We start from the raw sequence: 21,234 nt of genomic DNA on the forward strand, positions 1-21,234 counted from the left end.
TGGTCAGGGTCACCTGCTGCTCGGGGGTTCTCATGCCAGTTGTTGACATAATAAGCCCCCCTTACACTTTAATTACAATTCACAGTGTGCAAACTATGCAATCTGCTTTAAGGCAGACTGTCTTTTAAATCAACACTAAAATTCTACTACTAATAGGCAATGCAATGTAGCAGAGGAAGGGTGTGTCCACATGACTAACTATATGCAGATATCTGCCGTTTGGGAGAGAGTGGGTAGCATTTGCCAAAATATAAAATGGTGTTGCTGACCCTAATTCTGGGAGATGGTACTTGAATCTTACTGTGCTCTGAGACTTCTTTCCATAAGCCACAAAAAGGTAATACAATATACTTCATGTGTAGCATTTTACATTTTTATAACTACTGTTTTTTTTTTTCACATGGCTCCATAACTGTTCTATGTACTAATCTTGTCTATCCAACAGGAGGAGTGTTGAAGAACAGTGAATTTCTACTTCCCTATTTCTTCTCCTTTAAACCTAGGGCAGTGCCAGTGATGTTTAACACATGCTTCTAGAGTTGTGTCAATGCTCTATCATTTACTGGATCCTTATATTTTGCTAACTACAGACCTGTGTAAGCTATATTTTTGCAATCAAAACATGAAAGGTCATTTTAAAACAGAGCCCATTTAAAATGATATGACAATGCAGGGAGCTGTTTAAAAAGTGCTAACACATAATTATAGTCTACAGTTTTCTCCAAAAACAACAGTGGAAATTAGTTACAATTCTATTACAGACAACTGCTATAAACTTAGGTGGGCTAACCTCTGAATGAACCATCCCAGTACTCTGGGAATTGCAATCTCATTTTCAGTGCCACAAATGACGTAAGATGGAACACACAAAACAAACCCACACAAAGTACTTTTATGTTTATAAAGTCTTACTCAAACACCTTAGCTGAGCTAACTGGTATGCCTCACTGTAAAACACCACCACCACCAGTAACAACAAAATAAATAATCAAACAAAATAGGAGAAATCCAAATAGAAAACAAAAGTTTTAAAAATAATAATGCCTATACTTGCTTTAATGAAGGATGTACCTGAATTACAAATGCCATCATGACAGATTAAATTAGCCAATAATTATTCACTTTTTTTTTTTTTTAGTGTCAAACAATGGTAGATACCAAGACAAGTAACAACAAAAGCAAAAGAGTTTATTTTATTTAGACATGGTCATTCTAACATAAGGAGAAGATGCATTTTCCTTTCAAAAACTGAGGTCTCTTTGGGCAAACTTTCAGTCCTTTGGCTATTAGGGTTTGTCTTCATGAAGGCAGACATAAAGCAATTCTGTTCTCTTCCTTATTTGAACACTTTCAGTCTTCACCTGGCTCTCTGCCACCCCAGCTAAACCACTTGACCTCCGATTACATAACAGTCCCCATCTGTGAGCTCAGCCACCCTCAGGAGATAGGAGGGGCCGTGAGAAGCTCAAGCTCACCATGAACCACAGCAGTAAGCCATGCTTTAGCCTCTGACCTGTGCTCCAATTTTGGCACAATGATTTCTGCCATGTTCTCCAACAGGTAAGCTCTACCTCAGGGACTAACTTCTGTACCTGTATTTGGTCAAGTGCCCTGGCTCATCTGGAACTGGAGATGTTGAATTGCTTTTCCCTACCTGCCTCCCAAGAACAAAATTCTGGCATGGAAACCCAGGCTAGCACGTGGAGCCCTATGACCCACTGACAGACTTCTCTGACATTAACCTTCTGCCTGGATTACTGTCATCTGCTTATGTTCTCTATTTCTTGGTTCTGTCCAACTTTTGGGACATTCACCTGCCAGTTAGACTTCCATGTTGTATAACACTCCACTAAGCTTACCAGCCTATATTCCAAGCATTTGGAACATGGCTGGACTGAACTTCTTCATGGAACTTCAAAACTACCAATCCCAGAATATCAGCCTTCACGTAATTTCAGGTTCTGGCCCTTTACACATCTCATCCCAAGATATAAACTCTATCTGCCAATTCCCTTTTCTCTCCCTTGGTAAGTAGGAAACAAAACATCTCTAAAACTCTGTAAAGAGTCAGAATAAAAAATAGAATAGAAGTTATCTTATCCAGTACCGTTAGGGCCAGTCGTTGATTGGTTAATTTGAAAAAAATGGAAGAAGAAGATACTCATTAATGAGACATATGCACCTTAAACATTTTAACTTTGAGCACGTATATGTACATTCTTTGGCCAATCTTTTTATGCAGAGACAAGAATTTAAATTTAATAATAAGTCTGTTAATAATTGGAGCTCCACAGCATCTTTCTCATATAGTGCATATCTATAATGCATCATAAAAGATTTCCAGTTCCATTTACTTTAAGTAGAGGGAGAATTTAAAGATATTTCTAAAATAATCTAACAAAACTCTTATTTTTACAACCTTCTCTCATCTTCTGTAGTTATCTCACTTCACATGTAATCTGACAGAAATTTTTGTAGCTTGCCTTTACTGATTCTTTCCAAGGCACTGGGTTAGTTTCATAGAAATAAAACTTTTCCATTTTGAACTTGCATGCCATTGGTTCACATAAATTTAATTAAATTACACAATGGTGATACAAATAAGACTAGTATAAACAGGTCCGGAATAACACAACTGACGTGGTAAGCACACAACTGGTAAAAACAATAGTGCTAGGATGCGGTAGTAGGTAACTGTTGGCCATGAACATTCAACATGCCAAAGGAATCAGTTAGTATATTACAAAGAAAATAAAAAGCTTAGTTAATCTTGCAAGCTGGTTAATACAGAGTCTCTACTTTGAGGGTCTATCCAAAGAAAATATAATCCAAATATACATTAAATGGATATTATGAGTAGGAATTGATGTTTGATGCATAATGCTTGATGCTGCGATACAATGTTGAAAAAGACATCTTTCCTAGCATTCTGGTATAGCTCTAATTTCTAATAATATCAAAAAGTAATTAGAAATAATTATAAGAAACTCCTCATTGGAGTTACTGTATTTTAAATGGTAACTGAATTGATACCTCTATCTACCTGCTGTAGGAGGCTTAATATTCAAGTTGATCTAAATGTATTTAAAGAACATGAAAAATAGCCAGCTTACCTCCTAATACAGTATTTTCAAATTCTGAACTCTGTTTATATTTTTGTTATTTTGTATCATTACTTCTGTTTTCATTTAAATACATGATTGGTGAGGCAGTTTTTAAAATTAGAGGCACTGTGTTAATACAAAAAATCAACTGCCATTTTAATATCACGTAGTCTGACAATTGAAAACAATCATACAAGTCATAATTTTTCAGTATTTTATGATTTTTCAGGTTATGTAACTATCAGTTTTCACGTGATTGTACTTAAGATCAATCTTTTAGCAATAAGAAGCCTTAATCTCAACTTTCTGCTTTTTATGTTTACTTATTATCAGTTTCAAATTAAATGTATGACGTAATTGTGTTACATATATGACAATAATGATGGTCACAGTAACAGCTAGCATTTATTGAATGTCTAGCAATAAAAATAAAGTGATTTACATATACGTAACTTTCCCAGCAACTTTTGTAAAGTAAACATTACTATCCTCATTTCAGGGTGAGGAAACAGACAGCACTAAGAGAAAAAGCTGGAACTCAAAACCAAATTAACTCCAAACTTGAGTTTTCCCACTTCGACAAGGTGTGTGTATGTACGTAGTAAAGAGATCACAGAGTTCCCTTTCCAGTGAAATTTTTATTTGTACAGATGCATGTGTATGTAGGCATATGTGCACACAAACACACACATACACTTTAGTTAAATCAATTTCATATGCAAAAGAAAAGTGAGCCAGGGCTAAGTTATTAAAAGAAGCCTTTGAAGCAGAGAGTGATGGTGTGTGAAAGACACACAACAAAAGTTTATTTAAACAAAGAACAAGCACAGAGGGATGGGACAAAAGTGAAAATAAGAGAAATGAAGGCTCTCCATCTTTTTTCTGTGTGTATGGATTTCTCATACATAGAAAAACAAAACAGTAAGAAAGAGATGTATGCAGTTTATGGAATATCCAAAAGTAAAATTAGTTTCAGCTAGGGCCCCGATGAACTCAACTCCACATTGATTTTTCAACAAAGTTTTTCTATGTGAAACACAATCATGTTATCCTGTAGTAAAGTCCTTGATATTAAACATAATTTCTTACTTCTAAGAAAAAACTCGAGCTATGATTTTAATAAATATTTTTATAGTATCTTTTTCAATGTCATGCTATAAAAGCAAAATTTTCAAGTAGGCTTCAGAAAAGAGATAGAGCCTTTTTACTTTCATTCATCATGCTCTGTAGAACATTTCAATATCCGAGTGTACATTTCAACAGGCACTAAACTGGCCCATAGTTTTCTTACAATTCAAATTTTTGTCTGGTCATCTTAATTAAAAGTGAAAAATTTGGCCAATCATACAGAAATTTTATATTCATGACACACACCATCTAGATCATACGGAAGTGGCATGGTACTTGTAAAAATAAATATTCCTCTTTTAGCAAAACAAAGAGCAACATTTACATTGCTCTTGGGGAGCAGAACAAAAAGAGAGGCCAAAAAGTTGCAATAGAGAAAGGTCTTCTAATCTAAAGTGAAAACTAATTTTGTCTGCTTGCATTTAAGTAGACATTATAAAAGTCTTACAGAGACGCCATGCTTACAGAAGGCATTATTGCCTTTGAATATAAATGAAAGCACATTTCTAGCACTTATATTATTACAAATATTGAAAATGGTCTCCAGAAGCTTTTAGCAATGTATGCTTTGTCTTGTTTCCAAAGAAGCAATCCAATTAAAATGATCATTTTCAGCATAGAGGACTAGGACAATGAACCGTACCTTACACCCGGCATCTTAGAAATACTTCGGGGAAAAATCTATGGAAAATAGATTTGAAACTTCCATATGCTTTCTGTGCACTTTTACTAACCAAGATAATTTACCAATATTTTCCTAGAAAAGGAACTGCATGTGTTTTTCTGCCTCTTCCAGTAAGTATCCATCCATGATTATTCCAACCCATACCATGTTTGCTTCCTTGAATTCACTATGTCACGATGTATCTTGTGTACTCAAACTGTCAGCAGGAACATGGTAAGGAATATTATTCTTTTTTTCTTTTTTATGAGATCAAGTCTCACTCTGTTGCCCAGGCTGGAGTGCTGTGGCATGATCTCGGCTCGCTGCAACCTCTGCCTCCCGGATTCAAGCAATTCTCGTGTCTCAGCCTCCTGAGTAGCTGGGACTACAGGCGTGTGCCACCACGCCCAGCTAATTTTTATATTTTTAGTAGAGACAGGGTTTCACCAGAGTTTGAGGCCAGGCTACTGTCAAACTCCTGACCTCAGGTGATCCACCCGCCTCGGCCTCCGAAAGTGCTGGGATCCACCTGCCTTGGCCTCCAAAAGTGCTGGGATTATAGGCGTGAGCCACCACATCTGGCCATTATTCATTTTTGATACATTCCTTCCACCTCCCCCATCTAATAGCAAATACCCATGTTAAGCATAAAGAAGACACTTAATAAACGTGTTGGCTGAATTATTTTTCTTACAGTAAGATTACTGCATTGTTTGTCCTAACTATAACATTTGGTTAGTAAATTTTTGATTTGTAGAAATTATTTCCTTCTGAAAAAAATCGATGTTTACCATGTTGTTGTGGTCTAAATTTTTTCAATTCCATAAACTTAATTCTTGTGGCCATTTTTTCAATCAGTAAGTATGTAAGCACCTTTTATAAATTGTTTTAAAATAGTTTACACTTGATACTAATGAAATTATAAAATAAAAATGTACTGTTTTATGTCTTTCAGGATGTATGTCATAAAAGTTGGATGCCTTCCTTTTAAGACATTTGAATGGATCACCAAATAATTACCTACTTTTCTCTCACAACTCAGATAAATAATTAAAAGGAGATATACACAGATTGGTTGCATACTTAAGAGTGAGAATCAATTAAAACAAAATTGTATGCATGTTCTTCCAATAATATATCCCTAAAGGGACCATGAGATGCTACCTTTACATTTGTAAAATTACTGAGGTCAGATCAGAGCCTTAATGCTATTTCTCCATGAGCATTCAGAAGTGGTTGTGCATAGGCGTATGTGGAATTGGGGCTGGGGAAGATTTAATTGGCAATTTTTTAGTTATTAATATCTTCACAATTAAGTGCTTTAAAAGTTTCTTATAATGCCCCAGAAACCAGAAATGGTCATTGAATATTTATTGAGCACGCCTAGAGTGGACGTTTCTTATTTAAGTTGGTATTTAAGTTGGGACTGCAGTAAGGGCATCTTTCACCAAGAAACATTTTGGGATTACCTTTAAATAAACATTTAAATCCCCTTCATTAATTGTCTCAGAGCTCTCCGGTGCAACTTAACAATAGGAAGCAGCTGTGCTCCAAACAAAAGAACACAGAGCTTTGGGAAGATGCCACCATTTGAGAAATCACACATCATAAGGAAAGGTTGTTACTTCTAATTTAGTTCTGTGGACCAATTCAAGTTTGGGGGTTCCAGAAAGCCTGAAACCCTACCTCTCAGGGCTGTGTTTTAATATTAGGGAATTGTCTTAATTTGTGCTTCAAGAAGTTCTGTGCATTAAGTTTTACGAAATCCATCTCACCCAAGCCTTTTAGTTAAAAGGCTTGCATAATTGTGCACACAGATAAAAACTGCACTCATGATATTACATATTTTACTGCATTCTCCCTTGAATCTATCTGCCCATTATTATGGTTAATTATGCAGAGGTTTGGTTCTCTAGCTGGAGGGACAGCTAGTTGAGGGTGAGCTAGTTGAGGACCTTTATTTTTTTCCCTGCACCTAGTTCAGTAGCTGACATAGAAGGGCTTGGTAAATGCTGGCTCAATTAGATTTTTCAGAACTTTCTCAGACTAATGTTTGCTTATCACCGCACACATGTACAAGAAATACTTGAACCTCTTGAAAAGGAAATGTAGTCCTTTAAGGGTTCAGAAATAACAATGAAAGATAACATTCTCACCAAAAAACAAAAAAGCTCAAAACCAGGAAACACTTGATAAAGGAGCTCATGAGGATACTTATTCTCTCATTTATTAAACTAAGAAAGTTCTCAGGATCATGTTGGTAGTAGACTATTTCTGGCCCTGAGATGAATGCCCTTTTTCCAAGTTAAAACTGTGGCCCAGCTGTGAAATAATGATGGCTGCAAGGAACCCAATGGTGGCAGCAAACTCAACTCAAAGGCCCAGTATTTGTAGGCATCAAACAGACATGCCAGCAAAACAGGAGTGGTGACCAGATGTCAGCAACGGCCCGAGGGCATCCCTCTCACCTCCCCTCACACATAATGCTGCTTTCTTCCCCCACCCATTAAGTGTGGCATCAAGAGCAATTACAGCACACCCCCAATGGACCATGCCAGGTGGGGAGCTGTAACACCTGTCACAGGCCTGCATGACATTAACGAGGACCCAGAAAGTAGCTTTAACGAGCTGACCCTGCAACAGATAGAACCTAGTGTGGTGTGGTGTACGCTGCGACTGTTCCAAAGATACTGCTCCCTATACCTAGAACTGGACCAAACACATACATTCTGAAAGCCCAGTTCTTCAGAGTGCCACTGCATATCACGAAATGAAAGATGAAAGTCTGTGAAGTACACGTTTCACTTGGTGTCAGCTTAATGTTTTGTTCATCTGGAAATCCTTATCAGTGGCATTCAGGTGATGAACTTGAGTTGTGTCTTGACACTCCTTTTGTGACAAAGTTGTAACTTTGGGAGTTGTAAGCTCCTTTAAGAGAAGATGCATTTCTTTCCCATCTAGCTCTTCCCAGTGCCCAAAAGCCAAGTACATGGCAGATGGCTGGAAGAATGAATGGAAAAACAGATGATGTATGAAAATTACTTAATGCTTATAAAACTTATCATGAGACAAACGGTCAAAAAAGTAAAATGTTTAAGAGACTGACAGAGCTCATTTTGGTTCATGGTCAACATTTACAGGCAAAGGGAATGACTTCAGGATTCTTGAGCATCCAAGACACTGGCCTGTAAAAAGTCATACAATGCTTAGTCAACTTAATAAAATCACTAATATGCTAAGATACTAAGGATACTAATAAAGAACTACAGACAAACCAGTAAGCCAATTTCACATCAGGAGCCCAGCAGGTGATGTCTAGGAGTAAGTACTCGGTACACGTTAACAATGATTATACTTCTGATTGCAATAATAAGAGATATTAGCCTAGTGATTTACAATGTGTCCTCCATAAATCTGTCATCCCACCTTTGAAGAGGATATTATGGACAATGACACAAAGATAGTTGCTTCCAGATATTTTTTTTTTTAAGAGTTGGAAGGAATCTGAGACATTGTTTTAGTCTAATCCCTTCATTTTTCAGAAGAGGAAACTGGTGCCCCCAAAAGATTAATATACTGTATCTGAAGTCATGCAGGAGTTCTGTTTCTCTTTCTGCCTAAAGAGAACCATAATACCTAGCTTCTATCAACCCACACTGTCATAATAAATGATTATCAAGAGTCGCATTTTAAGCATACGGCATAAAAGTTGGTACAAATCCAAGATAACGTTACTTTTTCAAAATAATGTTGATGAACATATCTACTGTTAATTCCACTCCTAAAACAACAATCATTACTACAACTATATTTATGTCTTGGCGACTTTCCGAGAGATCCTGGAAATGTTAATACTTGTAAAGAAGTTCCAGTTCCTCTTTTTAAACAGCATTATTATTAGATCTTCACAACAGGATAACTATATTTAAATACTAAGTAGCTTATGATTCATACTTTCGAAATAAAATAGTTCATTTCCATATGCAAAGCTTGTCTTCAAACTGTGGACACATAAAGCAGCCACTAGAAAATAGTGGTTTTTAATTATGTGCCGGCTTTAGTTATTTTGATTCTTTGGGGTTCATATAGGGTTTATAGGACTTCCCTCAGTTTATGGGGTTCAGACAAGGCTCATAGTGAATTTCACTTGGAACTTTTCACATGGTTTGAGCATTAACCAGGGATTGAGTGGTTTATAGATCATCCAAAAGAATTTCTGTCTTGGACTCTTGCCGTGAGTTCTAAGTATTTAAATTCCAAATGAATTTATATCACAGAATGACTACAGGTTTTTAGTAACTGTTTCTATTTTCTTTTTTTTGCTATTTTAAATGAAAACCATGAAGTAGATACATAGAGAGGAGAATATGATAATCCAAAGTTTAAAAAAAAAACAAATAAAAACCTAAATGTCTTGATATCTATATATTTAACAGTTTACAAAGGACTTTCATATATTAACTTAGTGGATACTAACCACTGACCTTTGTAGAATATAATGAGATCAGTATTTATCCTAATATTATCTCACTCTTTACCTACGTAATTATGTTTTCTAACTGAAATATTTATGAAAAATAATAATCAATTATTAATAGAATTTATTTTGTAAACAAAGTGTTAAAACCATTTTTATAACATGTTTTTCCCTGAAGAACAAAAGCTTGGACCATAATATATGGAAAACATTTTGTTGCCTATAGTTAGGACTTTGAACTTTGAAAATTTACTTCATATTTATGGAAATGTTTTCAGGGGATGTTATAATGAAGTTTTACTGTGTATACGATGTTTAAAGAGCTAACACAATGAATGAATACTTACAAAACAAAAACTATGCCCCTCAATTTAACTCTGCATACATAGTTTACAAGATTTCAGGATGGTGTCATAGCTTTTAGTTAAGAAAAACCCATCTAAATTTTATAGGTTGAAACTTAGCAAAAACCCAAGTATGTCCTCCTCATACTAATGCATGAAATGCCATTTTTGCTTATATTTTGAAGACTCAAATTCATCCCAGCCATTTTTCTATACATAATGTATGTTTGAGTTGGACAAACCTAGCAAGAGGACATTTAGTTCCATTTATTTCAATCTACTGAAAGTATCTAATGAAGAAAAAATGTTTAAATCTCAAATATATCTCAGGGAATAGACCAGCAATTCATATTGCTCAGTCTACTTAATGGTTGACAATTTAAATCTAGACAGGTAGAAATAAAATTTTAGCATAATTCCCTGAAGTCTATTAGGTGTATACGTAAAAAATGCATTTATGTGAAGTAAATTATTATGCCATTTAAAAGGAGGAGGATACTCTTTTGTTTGAGGAAAAATTCAAGATTTAGGCCTCTAGCCAGAAGTCACAAATAATCTAGGGTTTTTAAGTAATCAATAACCAATTATGAAAACACTGTCACATTATTTGAATCCTACTTAAAAGTAAATAATACTCTTCTGAGAATGTCTGACCCAAACCCAGGTGACCATAATGTACTAGATTATTTAAGTCCATCATTTGTAACTTATAACCATATAATTTAGCTCACATATACATTCAAGGTATATAACAGCTAAACCCCTAGCCCTTGAGTTTCCCTACACACAGCCTCTCTCACCTATCCTGGCAGACCCAGGCCTCTGGCTGTGAAGAAAACCACAATGTGGGGAGGAAAGCCTACAAAAGAATGAAAACAGAAAGTGTCTAAGGCCTTGGCAGAAGGACACTAAATAAAATAGAGAGTGGTGACTCATTTTGGCAGTGAATCCACCTCAACCCCTTCAAAGCCTTTGGCAAGAGTCCTCAGAGGAGACCCCAGCCTTTTGCCAAGCCACAAAACACCACAATTATTATCGCAGCAGTCATCAACAAAACAGATTTTGTAAACTGACTTGTTGGCACATAGATTAAAGAAGCTATAAAAAGGAATAACAGCTGTTTGGGTTGCCCTATGCAGAAAGCTACTATATAGAAAGTAAATTTTATATTTCAATACATACTTGGGTAGACACCAGCATACACATACACCCCATGTACTAATTACACGTGTATGCTACGTAGAAAAGGGTAAAATGCTAAATATACCACCACATAAATTTAAAACACAAACAACTCTTTTAAAGTAAAATACTCACTTTGGAAGGACTAATAGAAAAAATTTCCTAAAGAAAAGATTTCTGCAATTCACTAATTTAAAACACGGACTGTGTCTACAACAGCAAAATGAATAAAGTTTTTCTCGAAATACTAAAAAGTACTATGCTTTTTCATATAAGCAAGAATGGTGATGTGGGAATTTGCAAAAATATGCCTTATTCTACCTACGTAAACACTGCCTGATTGGCATTTTATACTATAAATTTAGAATTTTGTCATGCTTCAGGCAATTTGAAAAAATTCTACTTGCTTACATACTCATAACTTGTTATGAAGAAGTAAAAATGACATATTTTAAAATGATTTAATTTTTGCCTCAGCTACAACAACGTTAGTCATCTGAATAAATCATCAATGAATATGTAATATAAAAAAACAACAAAACTGACAAGTAATAATCAGTATTACTTACACATTCTTAATCTGAAGATTTAAAATGCACTATGATTTACTGTAATGAGGTGTGGACTCTTGATTTTCTAATTTAAAAAGAAAGGTTTTATTCGGGTTCGTTGTCACTAACTTACAGTACAATATGTAAGAACTGGCAAGAAAGACTTTTAATTAAACTATTTTACATTTGTAATATATAACATTACAAATATACTCTGGAAATATGTAAGAAGGGATCTGCTACACACCTTGCATATCACACATTTGCCCCACTAACCTCTAAATGCCTCCATAGCTTTATGTTGAAATTTCCAGAACTGAAGCATCTTAATGAACATTGATCTTCTACGCTGAAGGATACAGAGTTCAGATTTCAGCTCTGTCAATAACATTTGGTTTTACCTATTGAATGATTGGGCCTTGGTTGACAATTGCTTACTAGGCGAGAAAAGACTAGAAATAAACACACAAGAAGCTTTGATGGCTACAAACATTGTTGCCTAAATGGCAGGGGAAAATCAGCAAAAAAAGGACTGAAAAGTCACATTTCTTGACTACCTCTTGTGATAGAGAATATACAAAATGTACACACCACCTAAGGGCTCCATGATTGAACAAATCCTAAAGCTATAGATTTTTCAAAACTCAAGCTATATAAACTATATTGCTCTATAGTATTATCACTAGCTGATTCCACTACCAATTGAGATAAAAACAAAACACCACTACCTTCATGACAACCAGCCTTTTTTAACAGCTACTTAAGCATTAAATAAAATGTTTTATCACCTAAAAACTATCTTTAGGAATGCAAGTCTCAATCAGAATATAAAACCTAGTCCATTGCTGATATTAAACAGAAGATCTATTTACGGAATTCACTGACTAAACTAACTGCCTGGAGAAGTTAATTTATCTATTTTTTAAAGGATCACACAGAAAAATTTCAACAACTTGGAGAAACATATTCACTTTTAAGTCATTCTTCAAACTACCACAAATCCTGCCATTTTTAACTTAGTTTAGTACTGGTTATTTATATAATTAACCATATCACAGAGTACAAACTGCAGAGGGTTCAAGTAAAATTCTTTTTTCCAGGCCTTGTTTTTTAAGTTCAAACTATCTTCCCTTATTACCATTTCCTCAGCTTCTTCTATCTACCTTGGAATCCAAGCACATTATGCAGCCAGCACAATGAACCAACATGCCAGCAGAAGTAGTATGCTCCACCTATCCAAGAATTTTAAAAGCATCCAAGCACACACACACTGTCTCCTGTGTAGCCTGGAGATCCCTATTGAGCTCGTGCCAAGTGTCTGAAAAGTTGGACCCTGCATCCGGTATTTACACTAAGCTAAAATTCTAATCAGCACTAACAGCAGTATGTTTTAATTCACCCTTATGATTTTATTTCAATCTGCTAAGTACCACAACTGCCAGAAAGCAATTGCTATAAACTTAAGTAAACAAATGCAAAACTAAAATAAATCTTAAACCTGTTGTATATAAAGTTTGTGCCACTTTAGGCAAGCAGTACAAAAAGGCACAGCCCGAAGTCTTAGTTAACGCTCTTCGATCTCATTTAGAAAGCTCTTTGAAAGTATTGCCTTGTCTAGGCTTTTTCCCCCTTTCTAAAGAATTATTTGGCGCATATTAGATAAGGTAAAGAAAATGACCATGTTATTTTACAGTGGTTTTTCACCTCATGTATTCCCCTGAATAGTCTTCTGCCAAGCATGTGAAACAAGTAGTACGCGGTGACTACTTGAATCTCTGGATGACACTACAGCCACTCGTGCCAAGGAGATGGTGCCAAGTCTTGCATCTTCGGGTTTGTGGTTTTTTTCCTTCCTTTTTGGGTGGTAGTTGTGTGGGGGGAGGGGGTTGGCAGTGGGGGAATCTGACCAACAGATTCTGAGAAGTTGGTCACCATTTTGAACCTGTTCAGTGTGCTCAGACCTTGGCAGCCATCTTACAGCTTGGCAACCATTTTGAGAATTTGTTTGGCAAGCTCTCAGAATTCACTGACACTGTTTAAATAGAATGCTAGTTAAAAATAGTCCACATTAAACAATACAATGTGATATCAGGTAAAATAACCCCCAATAAATCTTGCCAACAAAACAATTTACAACATCCTCATTGAGGTAATGATATCCCAATTTCCTTAACTTAAATACACTGCACGAAAGCAGCTTAAAATCTGATTCTTTAACCCTTTAACAGACAAGCTCTTAAGCAACAATGTCAGAGGGGCACCAGTGAGTAGGAAAGTGAAAGGTATAAGGAAAGAAAGATGGCCAAAAACACAGCCACGATTGACATCAACACATTCCCAAGTGCTTTCAAATTCAAGATATAAAATAGGAGAGAGGTGCTGTCATCACATTTCATCAGGTATAATTCTAGAAAATGATCACAATATTTCAGACTGTCCCACTTCATGTTTTATGAGCTCATGGAAATTCTCTTAAGGAGTCATGCGGCACAAAACTCTCCTTGGGTAAAGAAATTATAAACCAAAAACACGTAATCTTATGAACTGGACTAAAAAAAAAAAAAACAAACTCAAAAAGACAAAACTTGCAGGTGCTGATTTTTCCAAAATCAAGAGGTATGTATAAAGTTTTCTGACAAAGTGGTCATATTCAACTTCACTCTTTTCCCTTACGTTTCAACATTTCTAACTCAATAAAAAATAAGTTCTGTCCTTGAAAATATTTCTCGATGTCTACAAACCTGAGATACAAATGACAATTTTGCACTGGTGTGACTCTGGCATCATTACCAGACCTATATAGTTTTGTAGAAAATTGAATTAACCAAAATGACAGTGGGTGATAATTTTATACCATATGAAAAAAGAAAATGACACTCTAGTAATATGAAAATATCTTTTGTCCATATTGAAATAAATAACACTTTCATGTATACTTCAGTATCTTCTCTTCAATGTTATCGATAGTTAATATCGTATCAGTATGGGGGGAAGATTTACGATAAAAAAAAAGACCCTATTGTGTATGGTTTGTGAAAAAAAAAAAAAGTCTAAATGAGCTAGTCTGTGAACCTACTCTTATAGTTAAATCATAAATATGGTGATAAAGCCTAAAGAATTTTGAATCTTGTGATGTTAAAAGACAAAAATTTGGAGTCATTAAATAATGTTCCTGGCCAATATTTGTTATTTGAATTTTAATGCTTTTGGGGGCATGATGGATACCTGACTTGTATTCTAGTTTCAATGGTGATATAACTCATAATGGCACTGAAAAAGGCTAAAGCCATGCATTAATAACAATGTTTACACTATTGCAGTGCTTTTTACACTTGAAAGCTGAATTTTAAAATTTCTATTGAATTTTACAGAGAAAACATTTTACTTCACTTAATACTATACAGAGTGAAACAATTAGTTAAACCATGATCGAAATTAGAACATCACATAGAAAGACATTATGCTGAAATGGATCCATCTGAAGTCTTTATACTATTAGATGTCTCTTTATTGAATGACAGTATCTGCAGAGGTATGACGTAAACCATGCTAGAATAGTTTGGAATGCATTGATAAATTGCTCTATCGATCTCGTTCTGCTTCACTTACCATAATTATAGCACGGTAATGAAAGACATGAATGATATATTTTCACTAGAGAGGAAAGCCCAGAATTTGCCTGTTTCTTTATGAGATTATACCAAATCCTTTCAGTTAATACAGCATAGTTGATATCTAACACTATCTGATGAAAAGACACCCAATTCTAGTGTTCCTTCTTAAATATTATTGTTCAAATATTTGACAATTATTTCGAATAATATGTTAAGTGTTTAAAGACATAGCATTTGCTCCTCTATAAGATGCTGTTTCAACACAATTTTATACAAACATTATTTCACTTAGAAAGCTATCTTTTGAAACTTTAAGCCACCTTACAAACACAATTTTATCATCTTATATTCATTGAACATGCTAGAAGTTACCCCAAAGTTTTTCAAGGATAATTCCAATAAGAGTTATTATGTTGAAGAAGAATACATATTAGAATGAAAGAAAAGATAGATAAGCAACTAAAAATATTGTCAGAAGAGAAAATTAATGATTTATTTAATTAATGTTATCTGATAGTCCTGATAACAAGAGATTTCATAGAAAAGACTCAAAATAAAAATAAACACTTTTTAACAGACATCACTTATAATAATTATTCATTATCCATAATTATTTGGTATCCATAAAAGTAATCATTTAGTTTCAAAGAAACCAAAATCTGCATTAAAACCACACAAGCATTAGAGCTGTTGTTGTGCCACTTTATTCTTCCTGATATTGCCATTCTAGAGTACTACTAAGAAAAGACACCAGGTTTTCCCAAATGGATACATTTAAAATTAAAAGTGTCATTCCAAGTCATGCAAAAGGAATGTGAGAAATCCTGAACAGGATACAACTGAGTCTTAACAACTTAGAGCAAGATTGGGATTGCTTTTATTTTAAAATTTTCATTAATGAAAATATTTCATTTTATTTGCTTTTGCTGTGAAGAAGGAAAATAAATATTGTAAATTTTTCAAAGAAAAATCAATTTATGGAAAAGAAATTCCCCCAACAACTAAATGGTATAAAAATTGATCTATTCTTCCCTTCTCAAATTACAAAGGCTATCGTGGGAATAAAATGTAACCCAGGAGAGCTGTGACAGCTATCAAACTTTCCCTGACACATTATAATGTCTGAAGCCCAGACACCAAAGGTTTACATCAGAAAAACTCCAGCATGTAGGGAACAACTCAAAACCAACTATCGACCATGCTATTGATTTTTAGTGGAGAAACCAAGAGGGAAAAGCACCAGAAAAGATAGAATTTCTTTTTTATTTTCTCATCCTCAACTTAGTGCGCTGCCAGTCTCAGGTCTTCTCAGACTTGAGCCCTGTGAGCTTGCATTGCAGCTAGCCAGGATGTCTGCCTGAGATAATTCAAGCTGAAACCAAGCAGTGTACGGTGGAAGGCAATTCTCCACTGACTTGCAACATAACCTCAGAGACAAATGCAGTTTCTTCACAGAAGGGTACAGGAGACAAGGGAACAACTGCAAAACTAAAACATATAATTTTCTTTTCCAATGATATTTGAAGATACCGCATATGACTCTGAAAGTTCACAAATTATGCTCGACTCAACAACTGCTAGGAAGCTAGGCCAATCATATTCGAAACCATTTAAATGTAGATTATGGACAAGGTGTTACAGATAGATTTATTTGGAAATTAAGGAGTAACCCACTTAGTCCCAAATTCCAAACTAATGACACAGAAAACTCTAAGTTAATTTTTAAAGCGCTAACTTCTTCCCTTTCACATAAATTAACACAAAATGGGTTATTCGAGAAGCTAAAAGGTAACAAAGCAAACTGCTTGCTTTAGCTCCTTGGGGTCTTAATCACATAATCTTGAATTGGTTGAGGATCATTTACTTGGATCATTATAATCATATCCTACAAGTTTTCTGCCACTTAATTTGTGAAATGCATGACCACAGAGCATGTACATAGAAAGAATTATTAGATGAACTCATTTTACTATTAAATTTAGAGACAGCTTTGAGCCATTTAAAAATACTAACAATAATAATAATGATTAATAATGATGCACTTCCATTCTGACTCACAGAACTATCTCAAGAGGTTTTACAGCTGTTCACTAATTAAGTCTCATATTCCCCACCCCCTTACTAGGTAGATGAGTACTGTGATGCCAATTTTATATCTGGGAAAGCTGAGGCACAGCAAAGTGGTAAGAGTAAATCAAGGTCCTACAGCAGGCACAAGAATGAAAATAAGAATGTAGGAAACCCACAAAATAGTGCATCTTGAAATGCATATTTGAAAACAGTGATGGGAGAGGAAAAAAACTTGCACGGAATAACTAATGAAGAAACAATAGGGCTTATCTCCTGTTGATTCTGTTGATTAAAGAACACCCACAATGGGTTTTGTTTGTTTGCTTGCTTTTACCTATTCTGCCAATGATGAAAACACTATTTGTTTTCTGAATTTCAGTTTTAATATACATAAGCACAATATTTTCTCTGCCAGAGATTTAAGTATTTATCAGTCAACTGTCAAACTAATTCTTCTGTTGCTAATGTCATCCAACAAAGATGAGCTTCTCATATTACCTTTTGTTTAACAGAATTACAAATCACCACTAAAGAACTTACTCATGTAACCAAACACCACCTATTCCCCAATAACCTATGGAAATACAAAATTAAAATAATAATAAGTGCATATTTTGCTGAGTTGGGAGAGTGCTTTGACTTGCGACATGGCTATGTAAGTTTGATGTTCTCAATAATGCAAATGAGAGATAACTATATCACCAACTATTTTAGGGTGAATAAATGCTTTGATCATTTATTCATTCAACATGGGGGTGGAGAGGCGAGGCACATCTCCTATGTGCCATGCAGTGTTCAAGGTGCTAGGGATAGAGCAGTGAACAAGAGACAAAAAGTCCCCACCCTCCAGGAGCTTATATGAGACTGGACTTGAGAAGAAGGGTTCTAGATATGTATTAATTAATTCATTCAACAATTATGAAACACCTCAGCCTCTGGAATAAAAGTATGAAAGAGTCACTGGCTATGGCTTCAAAGAGGCTGTTTTGTTTTCTTCTTAGAAAATTTAATTTTCTTAAGATATTCTCACTGGTGACAAGCAAAAGAATGATTGCCATAGCTCTTTAGGCAGGAAATGATTAGAGAAATGGACCATATCTGCCTATGGACTAAGTCCTTGGTTATGTCCTTCACACGTTAATACCACTGATGAATACACTGAGCCATTTTAGACAATAAGGAAAAGAAGTTGCAAAAATCACAAACAAGAAAGAAGTCCTTTCTTGAAAAAAAAAAAAAATCCTGTTTAGTACCTGTTAAAAACATAGCCAAGTAATACTATTAGGCCAAAGTGTGGCTTGGAAGGTGTTTGTTAGCCCTACAACTTCGGCATTTTCTATTTCTCTGTGCAGTATTTTTGTAGGTAAGGGTCATGATTTGGGGTTTAGATGTGATGAAGTACATTGGTGAGAAATCATATCAAATAAATAATGTAAAAATTATATAAAACACCTGCCTTAAAAGCACAGAGCAAACATTGCCGTCTGTTATTTTGTTCAAAGATAGCTTGTGCCATATGTTTGGGGACCCTAACTACAAGTACCCTCAAGATACAGCCTCTGCTTCACACCTATTTAGCTAAAGAACTCTCTCAGATGGCTACTGGGTTTGTCAGCTCTAAATAGAATGGCTGTTCCCATGTTGATACTGACCTAGAGAAATTGGCTTCTCTCTGCCCTCTCTTTCCACCTTTTTTTTTTTTAAGATGGACTTTTCTCCAAAACAATAAGTATACCTTGAATTGGATGCAGATGAATTGCCCGTTTCAGGCTGTTTTTAACGTGTTCTGAATCAGCAGTAGAACATAAAATCAGCCCCAAAGTAGGGGTAAGAGGAGGAAAGCGAAGTTCGGAACCATGTAAATAACATATCATTCCCCACGGATCTGTCATCCACATTGTCAGGCACTAACCTAAAACAACTATGTGTCTCTATAATAGCAAGACAATCTTCAGTTGAGTGGGGGAGCCAACTCAGTCTTTTTTCTTACAAATGAAGCTGAAAAACCTTTTGTCTCTTTCTTTTTTTTTCTTTTTTTTTTTGAGACAGGATCTTACTCTGTCACCCAGGATGGAGTGCGCTTCAACTTCCCAGGTTCAAGCGATCCTCCCACCTCAGCCTCCCAAGTAGCTAGGACCACAGGTGTGCATCATCACACCCAGCTTTATTTTTTTTTAAAGAGATAGCGTCTCACTATGTTGCCCAGGCTGGTCTCAAACTCCTGGGCTCAAGTGATTCTCCCACTTCAGCCTTCCAAAGTGTTGGGATTACAGGCATGGGCCACCACACCCAACCTTTGTTCATTTTTATTTTATTTTATTTTTTATTTTATTTATTTATTTATTTATTTATTTTGAGATGGAGTCTCGCTCTGTTGGCCAGGCTGGAGTGCAGTGGCGCGATCTCGGCTCACTGCAACCTCCGCCTTCCGGGTTCACGCCATTCTCCTGCCTCAGCCTCCCGAGTAGCTGGGACTACAGGCGCCACCCACCATACCTGGCTAATTGTTTTGTATTTTTAGTAGAGACGGGGTTTCACCGTGTTAGACAGGATGGTCTCGATCTCCTGACCTCGTGATCCACCCGCCTCGGCCTCCCAAAGTGCTGGGATTATAGGCGTGACCCACCGCGCCCGGCCCCTTTGTTCATTTTTTAAAATTGCCTGTGATGTAGTAGTTTAATTCCTTTATTCACTCAACAAACACTGGTCCTCCTGTCCATTATGCCTTTCATTGCAAGTGGCAACTTATTTTTGTGGGAATAGCTTCTTTCTTAATAAAGTAGTCTTAAAAGAGGTATAAAGGCTTGACTAGGATAAAGACAGGACCTACCAGGAGGAGGGAGGAACTAAAATAAGAAGCCAGGGGAACCACAGACAGATGCCAACTGGTATGGCCAATCGCAGTTATTGTGTTTTTAGGAAATAATGCAGATGTAGCCACTTTTAAAAACAACAACAAAAAAAGTAAAACAACACAAACTGTATTTTTAATTTAAAAAGCCTATTCAGGAAGTGCTGGAAGTCAAAATACATACTCAGTCTTCTTGAGTAACTTGTAAGTCATCCGCTCTCAGACCATTAAAGCAGCCCAGCTAGAAAGGAGGGAATATTGACAGTTTTATGGTAACATGAAAAGCACAACCTTTTTTTTTGCCTAAAGTAGTTAAATACTGCATCTCTTGCTGGGACCAGAGCTAACCATTAGGCGCCTCTCTGAGGGACTACTTTCTTTTATATGCTAGTATTTATGAAGGGATTAGTAAGGGCAAAGTAATATGGTAGGTGGGTAGAAACAAGAGAACAAACTTTCAGAGCTCACAGAAGAGTTGGCAATCGGAACAGAGGAGGCAGACGTATACCCGCATAACACAAGGATGATCAGCATCAAGCATTCAAAACCACAAAGCTGGGTCTGTGGTCTCAGGAGCCCCCCCCCCTTTTTTTTTTTTTTTTTTTGAGACGGCGTTTCACTCTTGTTGCCCAGGCTGGGGCCAATGGCACGATCTCGGTTCACCGCAACCTCCGCCTCCCGGGTTCAAGCGATTCTCCTGCCTCAGCCTCTTGAGTAGCTGGGATTACAGGCATGTGCCAACACGCCCGGCTAATTTTGTATTTTTAGTAGAGATGGGGTTTCTCCATGTTGGTCAGGCTGGTCTCAAACTCCCGACCTCAGGTGATCTGCCCGCCTCGGCCTCCCAAAGTGCTGGGATTACAAGCGTGAGCCACCGCGCCCGGCCAGGAGCCACTTTCTACATTAGGTCTTTGTGTGGAAAGGAGAGCCATTCTCTCACTTCCCCTTCTGCCCAGATGATTTAAAACAAGAAACAGTTAAGAGGTCAAAGATCTTTTCATAGCTCTCTGTAGATCTACCTATAGATTCTCAGTAGAAAATAATAAATTATGCCAAGCAACTATTGAAACCAATGTAATGGAAAACAATTTTGTAGCTTTGTGGATACACTGACCCATGGCCAAACACTGTCCCAAGGAGAGGCCACAGCTATCTCCAGGAGGCTGCTGGCACAGAAGGGAAAGTGTAATTATTGATTGAGCACCTCTGCGTCGGCACTGTGCTAGGTTTTTTACTTATGTCTATTAAT

General features: G+C 36.1%; 1 protein-coding gene and 1 long non-coding RNA gene across 2 annotated transcripts in view; one reads left to right on the plus strand and one right to left on the minus strand.

The window, feature by feature from the left end:
- NFIA (nuclear factor I A) overlaps positions 1-21,234 on the minus strand; it is a gene marked incomplete at its 5' end in the record, with an annotated part of 375,871 nt that overhangs the window by 203,358 nt on the left and 151,279 nt on the right.
- Positions 1,411-5,967, plus strand: LOC103892453 (uncharacterized). The gene is made up of 4 exons (XR_656663.3): positions 1,411-1,560; positions 3,604-3,688; positions 4,994-5,027; positions 5,852-5,967. It is a non-coding gene; the product is annotated as an uncharacterized LOC103892453 (long non-coding RNA).

The sequence above is a fragment of the Pongo abelii genome, chromosome 1 (assembly GCF_028885655.2).
Source record: "Pongo abelii isolate AG06213 chromosome 1, NHGRI_mPonAbe1-v2.0_pri, whole genome shotgun sequence".
NCBI classification, from domain to species: Eukaryota; Metazoa; Chordata; class Mammalia; order Primates; family Hominidae; genus Pongo; species Pongo abelii.